This window comes from Pyrus communis, chromosome 16 (assembly GCF_041283825.1).
Source record: "Pyrus communis isolate YQ-2024b chromosome 16, ASM4128382v1, whole genome shotgun sequence".
NCBI classification, from domain to species: Eukaryota; Viridiplantae; Streptophyta; class Magnoliopsida; order Rosales; family Rosaceae; genus Pyrus; species Pyrus communis.
Genome location: NC_142580.1, coordinates 12,071,049 through 12,081,472, shown reverse-complemented (window position 1 = coordinate 12,081,472; position 10,424 = coordinate 12,071,049).

Sequence of the window (10,424 nt, the reverse complement as noted above, 5' to 3'; positions counted from 1 at the left end):
TCTTGGAGCTCCACGAAATGAGGTTATCACCAAGGAATATACAGTAACCACCAGTGGAACGGCGATCGTCCGGATCACCAGCATAGTCCGCATCAGCATAGGCAGTGAGCTGAAGGGAACTCGAGCGATAAACAATCCCATGTTTTGGAGTAGCTTTAAGATAACGGAGTATTCGTTTAACCGCAACCCAATGTGTCGTTGTGGGCTTGTGCATAAACTGACAAACCTGGTTAACGGCAAAGGCAATATCAGGACGAGTGAAGAGAAGATACTGCAAGGCACCCACAATGCTACGAAACTCGGTGATATCAGACAATGGTTCGCCATCAGAGAGACTGAGGCGTCGGCCACTAATGGCTGGGGTCGAAATGGGCTTGCATTCCAGCATGTTGGTGCGTTGGAGAAGATCAGTGATATACTTTGTCTGAGTAAGATAAAGGCCCGTGCTAGTACGATGAACCTCCATACCTAAGAAATAATGAAGTGGTCCAAGATCCTTCATTGAAAATAATGTGCCCAACTGATGAATCAAACGAGTGAGATGGTCCATGCTATTGCCAGTAATAAGAATGTCATCCACATAAATTAACAAGTAAATAACCACGGAACCATCAAAGAAAGTAAATAAGGATGAATCTGCATGAGAAGATACAAAACCCAAATTTTCCAAGTGATTGGAAAAACATTGAAACCATGCACGAGGAGCTTGTTTAAGACCGTATAAAGAACGTTGCAACTTGCACACATGAGATGGACGTTGAGGATCAATGAATCCCGGTGGTTGCCACATATAGACCTCTTCATTCAAAGAACCATGAAGGAACGCATTTTGGACATCAAGTTGTCGAAGAGGCCAATTGAAATGAATAGCAATGGAGAGAATTAACCGAATAGTCGCATGATTGACAATAGGACTAAATGTCTCAGCATAGTCTAAACCCTCTTGTTGATGAAACCCGTTAGCCACTAACCGTGCCTTGTAACGCTCAATTGAGCCATCAGAACGTCGCTTGATTTTATATACCCACTTATTAGGAAGAATATTCATAGTGGGTTGAGACGGAACCAAAGTCCAAGTGCCATTATGTTGTAAAGCATTGAATTCGTCAACCATCGCTTTTCGCCACTCGGAATCTTTATTAGCCTGACTAAAACATGTAGGCTCAACCAAGGCATTAGTAACAGTAGCAACATAAGTATATTTGGGATTAGGTTTGCAAATACCACTTTTGCCTCGAGTGACCATAGAATGAGACACGGCACTTACCTCGGGAGTAGATGAAACCAATGGGGCGGGTGTGACTGGTGGCAGGTTTGATGTAGGGACTGGTTCAGGAGAAGAACTGGAGGGCACGGTAGAGATGGATGCAGGTAGGACAGGAGGCTGAGAAGGTTGGGGGCGTGGGGATCGGCGAGTGTATACTTGAAGTGGGCGTTGGGTAGAAGGCTGAGGTGGGGTAGACACGGCTGAAGGAATAGGATGAGGTGGGTGCGGGAAGGAGTGGATGGCAGTAGTAGGTGTTTTGGAAGGGCCAATCTCGAGAACGGGATCCACAAACGAGGAGAGTGGTGATGACGAAGTAACAATGGAGTCTTGATATGGAAAACTGTTCTCATCAAACACAACATGGCGAGAAAGAAAGACACGTCCCGTAGTGGGATCCAAACATCTATAACCTTGATGATTTAATGAATATCCTAAGAAAACACACCATTTTGAACGAAATTGTAATTTGTTAGTATTATAAGGACGTAAGTAGGGATAACAGGCACAACCAAAAACTTTGAAAAACAGATAATGAGGAGGTTTGTGAAATATTTTTTCATAAGGAGACATATGGTGTAAAAGACGAGTGGGCAAACGGTTAATGATATAATTAGCAGTATGAAAAGCTTCGGCCCAATACGAAGTAGGTAAACCAGATTGGGCTAAAAGAGTAAGCCCAGTCTCGACTAAATGACGATGTTTACGCTCGGCTAATCCGTTTTGTTCAGGGTGATGGGGACATGTAAGACGATGTAAAATACCATGGTCATGTAAAAACGTACTAAGGGCCTTATTAACAAATTCCCCACCACCATCGGTTTGAAAAGCTTTAATCTTAATAGTGAACATATTTTCAACCAAATTTTTAAAAGTAACAAATGTAGGAAAAACGTCAGATTTTGCACGTAATGGATAAAGCCAAGTATAACGAGAAAAATCATTCACAAACACCACATAATATTTAAAGCCAGAAACAGATAAAGAGGGTGAAGTCCAAACATCGGAATGAATTAATGCTAAAGGAGAAGAAGACACAGATGTAGACAAAGAAAAGGGTAATTTATGACTTTTTCTGAGGGGACAAAATTGACAAAATTTATTTTGAAACGAGCCTTGAATGGGCAATTTATTTGCAGAAATTAAATGTTTTAAAATTGAAAATGAAGGATGACCTAATCTACTATGCCATAAGGCATCAGTTACACGTTCACCTAAGAAAGAAAAAACACCATGGGTTTGATGAGAGGGGCGATTAGAACACGGGTAGAGTCCATTGTTACTCCGGCCTTGTAAAAGGATCCTCCCCGTCCGTGAATCTTGCACACGATAAAAATGGGGATGTAAAGTAAAGAAGCAGTTATTATCATCCGAAAAACGGTTCAAAGAAATCACATTAGTTGAGGCTTGGGGACAATAGAGGGTGTTAGGCAAACGAAAAGAAGCATATTTAGTTTGAAGGTACGAGTCACCAATTTTTGAGATGTTCAAACCTGGACCACCATTCACACCACGAATTTGATCGGTGCCATGATACTCACGAGGATTTTGGAGGTGGTTGACATCATTGGTTATGTGAGAATTTGCGCCAGAGTCAAAAAGCCATTGCTGGACAGAGGGTGCAGCGGCGGAAGCACGGGAAGATGGTGCAGCTGTGTAGGCTTGAAGACGAGAGGAGGGAACCCGACCTTCGTAGGACATATTGAGACGATTGAAGCAATCAATAGCCGAGTGCCCAAATCGTTGACAAATCTGACATTGAATACGCCTAGATGAGGAAAAAACAGGCAAGGATCCAGGAGATGTGCTGGAGCCCGGTGCTGGACCAAGAAGTCCATTGTAGGAAGAAGATGACCCGCGGGAAGGGGCTGCAGAGGTGGTAGAACCGGAGTCATGAGCAGCCAAATTTGGGCGTGAGAAGTTACCAGCACTACCACGGGAGAAGCTTCCACCACGTCCACCACGAAAAGAATTACCACGGCCACGGAAGCCATTGCGACCGCCACGGACAGCAGCAAAAGCAGAGGTGCCGCTATCAGAGGGAAGAGAAAAGGCGTTGTAACGTTGCTCGACACTCAGTAATAAGGCTTCCAATGAATTGTAGGTGATGGGAGTGTCACGAGCCTGTGCGGAAGCAACAGTGGTCTCATATTGTGTACCTACTTTACTCATAATAATGGCAACTAAGTCAGATTCAGAGACGGGGGCGCCAGAAAGAGCAAGGTTGTCGGCGATGATGTTGACGTTGTCGAGATAGTCAGCAACAGAAAGATTACCACGAGCAGTATTCATCAATTCTGTACGCATTTGGATAATACGATTTTGAGATGTAGAAGCATACCGTTCTTGAAGAGACGACCAGGCAGAAGCCGAATCAATTTTGTTGACGATTGTAGCAAGAACCTTGGGAGTAAGGGAACTCGTAATCCAAGAAAGGATCATCTGATCAGTCTGTATCCATTCAGCATATAATGGATTGACCTTGTCAATGAGTTTACCATGGTCATCAAGAAGAAAAGCAGATGGGCAGTGATTTTCACCAGTAACATAAGATAGTAAGTTGCGGCTGCGCAGCAAGGGAAGGAACTGAGCACGCCAGAGAGGGTAGTTGTTGCGGTCGAGCTTGATGGTGAGAAAATTCATGACAGAGGAAGCAGCAGTAGCAAACGAAGAAGACGCCATAACTGTAGAAGACGGAGAGAAAAAAGAGAAAAAAAAAAATTTATAGTATGAACCTTTGTCGTGAGACGCTGCCTCTTGATACCATGAAAGATAGTAATTCTGTGTTCTCAACTCAAATTATAGAGTGAGCATTCGTGCATTCATATTTATAGGATTACAAGTCATACATATGTAGAACTAGGATTACAAGTAGTTAAATCAGGATAAAACATGGTCTGCAGCAAGCGGTGAGGATTCCGTGTTGGACTGGGAGTTCGTGTTAGACTGGGAGTCTATTTGTGCAACAGATATAGACTGAGTTGGAGTCTGTTTATCAGTTCAGACCACCCACAAGAAATTCATGGAGTTGACGGCAGCGACAAGGACGGTTCTGTAGGGAGTGGCACAGACTGCTCCTTTTTCTTCTCGGCATAGATGAACTTGCTAGGCAAAGAGGTCACGGCATGGCTTCAACGTCCTTTTGGGCTTCCGTTAAACGTCCGCGACGGTGTTGCAAATGTCTCCACTAATGGAGAAGGAAGGAGTGCGCTGTGATTGGAGGAGTCGATAAAGGAGGCTGCTGCTGCTTCTCTTTTTTGTCCTTGGGCCGCCATTGTTAGGCAGTACTAGACCATTGTAGCGTCTTGGAGTCCTCGGAGTCTGTCTTCTGCTGTTGTTGGTGCTGCGACGGGAGAAGCGAGGAAGCTATCATATGGTTTTGCTCCATTTTTGCCGAGAAAAGAGAGGGAACCAGAGTCCCTGGAAGTTTTGATGAGGAAGGAGTTTGATCCCCATAGGCCCTAACTTTTGCTGGGAATCGGTGGAAGCACCACCATTTTCCTTGCTTTGGGGAGTGGGAAAGCAAAGCTCCCCCATTCTTTTCTCCAAAAACTGAAACACAATGACAAAGGAACCATTAAAAAACAATAAACTCACCTTGTTTTTTTATACCCTTGCCGTGTATCCCCTCTCTGTTTTTGCTTTGCTTTCCTCCTTTGTTCTTCTCCGTGTGCTTCTCAATTTCTGCCGCGTTTTATTATCACACCCGCCCTCCAAATTGTAAAAAAAAACCTAGAATTGTTTCCTTTTTCTAAGTTGAACGCCATACCATAAAATATCTAAATGGTCAGCAGGAAGGGTGAATCGATCCGCAAATGTCCCTTTGAATCCTTTATAAAAAATAGTAGGATTTGAATGAATCTTGTCCTAAGAAGGCTTAATAATAAGCTTTCACATAGAGCAGGTTTGACATGCAATTCCTTGAATCAAACCTAAACTTCAGGTTAGTTGATGTTCGTGTGAAGATTTGAGGATACAGCGCATCGCTGTTCGTCCAGGTGTCCTAAATGATCATGCCAAACTGTAATTTCGTGCACGGTCCCTGAGGTAGGGGCGACCACATAGTGGCTCTCTATAGGGCGTATGGTTGTAGTATACAGACCATTCGAGGTACTCTCCATCTTTTTTAGAATATGCTTCTGGTCATATTTGTAAGAAATGATGCACAGAAATTCAACTCTATTTTCTACATAGGTTTCAGTATGGTAATTATCTCTAATGTCCTTGAAACTCAACTATGTTCTTCTGGAACATGGAGAATGCAGTGACTCATCAATGGTAAAGATTATACCATTGGACATTATTATATGTTTCTAACCGTATCTTTCGATTAGGTTGGATGGGTCTGAGAGGGTTGTCAGACGTGCATTCTTAGGTATGAAGTTAGTGAAATAGATGTGTTCACGCAAAACGATGTGTGTGGTTTAACTATCTGCCAGACAACTAACTTTCCCACTAGTCATACATACCTAGAAATAAAAATTAATTTGAATCGATCACTTGCATAAAAGTTCTAAAAACAAATATTCATTCAAAATAATGTAAGTATTCAAGGATGGTAATTAATTTAAAAACTTAATATCCAAAAACAAATCACCAACAAATAATCCAAATATAAAGGAAAAATTGTTCAAACTTAAACCCAAAAACAAAGTGAGGGTTCGACCACTAGTGGAATTTGGCCCCAGGTGTTCTAAAAATCAACTAAAAATATCTAAGATTCTAATCTTCCATATGGGTAATGGCCTATTGAAAGTCAAAAACCTCCATCTTGGTACTCTTCGGTTCATCCACTTGCACAAAGTTTGATTCAAACTTTTTACGACGAGAATGATATTCAGCTACAACCTTCGGCACGGAAAACACGGGACCAATGTTCATTTGAACCACAGCGGTAGCACATGTTTGCATTAATGGTGTCAAGTTAGAACGTTTATGGGCTCCATTTCCTCCCTTAGATAGGTCTTGGCTCTGTTGATCTTGACAGAGTGGTTTCTAGCCGTCCCTACCACACATATGTTGGCATTTTGGGTGTTAATTTGTGCTATAATGTGCTTCAGGCATAGCAATCTTCCCAGTAGGTCGAGCTTGATGATTTTTCATCAACAATTGATTCTACTTTTCAGCGAAAAGTAAAACAGATATCAAATCTGAAAACTTAGTGAACTTATGAGACCTATATTGTTGTTGCAGGACAATATTGGTAGCAGATAATGTCGAATAGATCTTCTCTAGGAGATCCTCTTTGGTCAAGTTCTTGTTACAGAACTTGAGAAGTGATCGGCTTCGACAAACTTCATAATAATATTCATTCACAGACTTAAAGTCTTGGAAGCGCAAATGTTGTCAGTCATGTCTTGCTTCATACAAGAAAATGTTCTTTTGGTGATCGAAGCAAAGCAACCCAAAGTGTTTGTGGATCTTCCTTAACAAGGTACTCGGTTTGCAATGCATCATGAATGTGTCTTCAAATGAAGACAATGGCAGTAGCTTTCTTAGCTTCGCTAACCGGGTTGTTCGTCTCATCTTCAATGGAGGGACGCAAATTCTTTGCGGTGAGGTGGAGTTTCACATCTTGGATCCACTTAAGGTAGTTTCTTCCAGAGACCTTTAAAGCGGTGAAGTCAAGTTTGTTCAAATTTGACATGTCCATATCATAAAATAAATGGACAAGAATGTGGTTAGTGTAATGAAGAAAAAATCAATCGATTCACTTGGGAGTAGAACATTCAAGTTCTAATAGACATTTATTGGTTTAAAGTTCATGAAAAAACTTCGGGTTTTCAAGGGTGATGTTTATAAGGAAACTTCAGGTTTTTAAACAAGGCAAGTTTGAGAGGTCTTAGGTTAGATTCTCACCAAAGGCGAATTTGAACCACATTATTGCTAGCCCATTATGAGGCTAAGCCCATCCCCTTAATGTATATAATATCGATTGGTAAAAAAAAAAAGGCATATTTTTAGAAACTTCGGGTTTCGAAAGAATTATGAACTTCAGGTTCATATGTTCTTGTAGACAAACACAAATATATATACAAAAATATGCAACAAGAAAAATGTGCAAATAGATCTTCAGGGTCTATTATAATAATTGAATTAATTTTTTGGACTTCGGGCCAAAATTAAAGTGTGGGTGAAAAATTATAAAACCCATATTGTCTAAAAAAAATAAACAATTAAGCTCGGGCCCATAAACATGGACCAAAGCCCACGGGTAGGCTAAGTGAATATGTCCTATAATACCCTAGCCCAAAATTGGGTAGGTTAATGGGTGGGTTGAAGCACAGAAAAGATGTAGGCTTTCTGGGCTATAGGAAACAGGCCCAATGTTGGGCGAGGTACATGAGAGCCCACTGAGGGGTGGGAATCCCTTGCTTCACAGCGTGTGTGTACCTGGGGGACTCGATCTTATGCGTCGTGCTACATGGAAACACCACAGCTATGCAGGGCTGTGATCAGGTGCACTGACTCACTAGCTATTAGCTGAGATCTGGTGGGGTTCTATGCACGGGGATACCATAGCCCTTTGGGTTGATGTCAACGCTGGACCGAGCCAACTCAATGGGCCGCTACACGTGAGCCCAAAAAGAAGGAAAAAAAATTTCCAGGTCGAGTAGAAACCAAGGTTCAACTAAGCTTGGGTTTTAGCCAAAAGAACACCCAGCTTCGCTGGGTGTGGTCACCGAGGACAAAGGCCAGCGCCACCACTTCAGGTGGTCGTGTTCTGGTCAAAATAACTCAGACACAAGTCACGGTTATGACATGGACCCTTGATTGTGTGACGGAGAAAGAAATCTCGACGTCTACAATCCAAGAAACCCTCGTATTCGAGTTAGGTTTTTGAAATCCATGGAGATTCATATGAATCTCTGCCAAAAACAGGGTCGGCGACGACTGTAGGGTCGGTGACGACTGCAGGTCGTCGACGATGGTAGTCGTGGTGGCTGGGCATGGTTGTAGGCCATGTGTGTGATGTCGTGAAGGGCGTCAGGGCTTTAGGCTGGGTTCTAGAGGCTCAAAGCTTCGGGCTAGGGCTTGGGTTCAAAGAACCTTAGAATTTTTTTTTATTTTTTTTTTCAATTTCCAGATTAATTCAATGCATATTCAACAAATAATTTAATGCAGGGACATATATTTGATGCAATTCATGGCAATATCATTTCACATAATTCAACAATTATGGCTATAATGCATACACAATTTATGTAGAATCTAAAATTCGAAAAAACCTGAAGTTGGGTCATGCATTATGATGAATGTTCATGCTATCAGGGCTACAAAACTATCGAGATAAAAACCGTTATTTTGGAAGAACCTAATTGCATGATGATACTGATGAATTGGTTTGATGCAGAAAATGTCCATGTTAAGCGCAACAGTAGGAGAGTGCTAATAATATGTTGTGGTTCATTTTAATCTAACAAGGGAGAGAGGGGGCGCACGACACAGAGGGTAGGGAGAAGTGATGTGTTTGTAGGGTTATGTAGAGGATGTGTTATTCCCCTATGCAATGCCTTTATTTTTAGTAATAAGGGAAGGATGAATCTTTCTCCCCCAAGGAATACAATTATACAAGTCCTAATAGGAAAGAATAACTAGTATCAAATATAATCTAGGATTTGCACAACCACACTTAAATACAATGTTTATAACAAAATCACCCTCCACTAGTCTGTAAGAGCTTTTCTCTCTGTCTCTCTCTCTCTATAAAAGCATTTTAGGGTTTGGGATTGAGAGGGTGAAGTTTTTATTTATTATTATTATTATTATTATTATATAAGATTGAAGCGAAGTCATGGTGGTTTGGTTGTTGCTAATGTAGGGTGTATTTATAAATTTTAATTCAATCCTTTAATGATAATTGCATAATAGGTAAAAATGATAATTTACATTATAATCATAAGTTGAGTTGAGAGATACATGTTTCGAATAAAATTTCTCTTGTAATAATAATGCTCGCAGACCATCGCTAATAAGAGAACTAGGCACGTAAAGATTTGTGGTTTTTTTTTTTTTTTTTTGTCAAAAAAAGATTTATGCTCCTTTATATTGGAGGATGTCAAACATAATAAATGAATGATTAATTTTTATTTTTTTTAAAAAATACACATTAAATATTGAAACAAAAATCAAATTGTTGCAATCCTATTTGTTCAGGAATGTGATTGTGTAAATCTTATCATATCTGGAATATCATTGTGGATTCTATCATATCTCTTAGACTATATATTATCCTATTAGAGTTTTAATCATATCGGGCAAGGAATCTACTTTCTATACTACTATAAATAAAAGCAAATTTCATGAAATACACACCTCACAATTACAACTCTCTCTTTCTCTCTACTATCGCTGCAATGATTTAGTAAATTAGACCTATAATACAAATAAGAAATTTTAATACTTATGCTGCTATGGAATTCTAGTGAAGGGCTAAAATAAAAAATTTAGGAGGTTTATTTAATTGGGATTTTGAGATAGTTTAATTCTTTTAATAAATCTAATGGTATTCAATTAGGATTTTAAGTGATTCTCTGAAATTTTATGTGTATTCAATCAACATTTTAAGATAGAAATTCGGGTGTATTCAATTAGGAGGGTGTATTCAATTGAGATTTTGAGAGATTTTAATTCTTTTAATGAATTTAGGGGTATTCAATCAAGATTTTATGTGACTCTTTGAAATTCAAGTGTTTTCAATCATGATTTTAAGATAGTTTATTAAAAATTTTAGAAATCCGGATGTATTCAATTAATTTTTTTTTGGAAGTTTATAACATTTTAGGTGTATTTAATTAGAATTGATTTTTTAAACACTCAAATGGACTTGTGGTAAGGGCGCATATTGCTGCTCCCAAAATAAACAAAAAAATGTGGGAGGTCTCGAGTTCGATTATCTAAGCTGGTGAGTTTGCTTGACTATGGGCACGGGCATCGAAAAATTCTCCACAGCCTTTCCGGGCTTGGAATGGGTGAATAACCGTGACTTGCCACCAATTGCCCCCTTTTTGGGAAAAAAAAAATTAGAAATTGATTTTAAGGAATCTTAGTTGAGGAACTTGAGGGAATTTAAGAGATTTCGTAGTGTATTTTAAGCATTCACAAATCTCACATCTCTCAATGAGATTTCTAGAGAATTGAATCAAAATTTTACATGAGA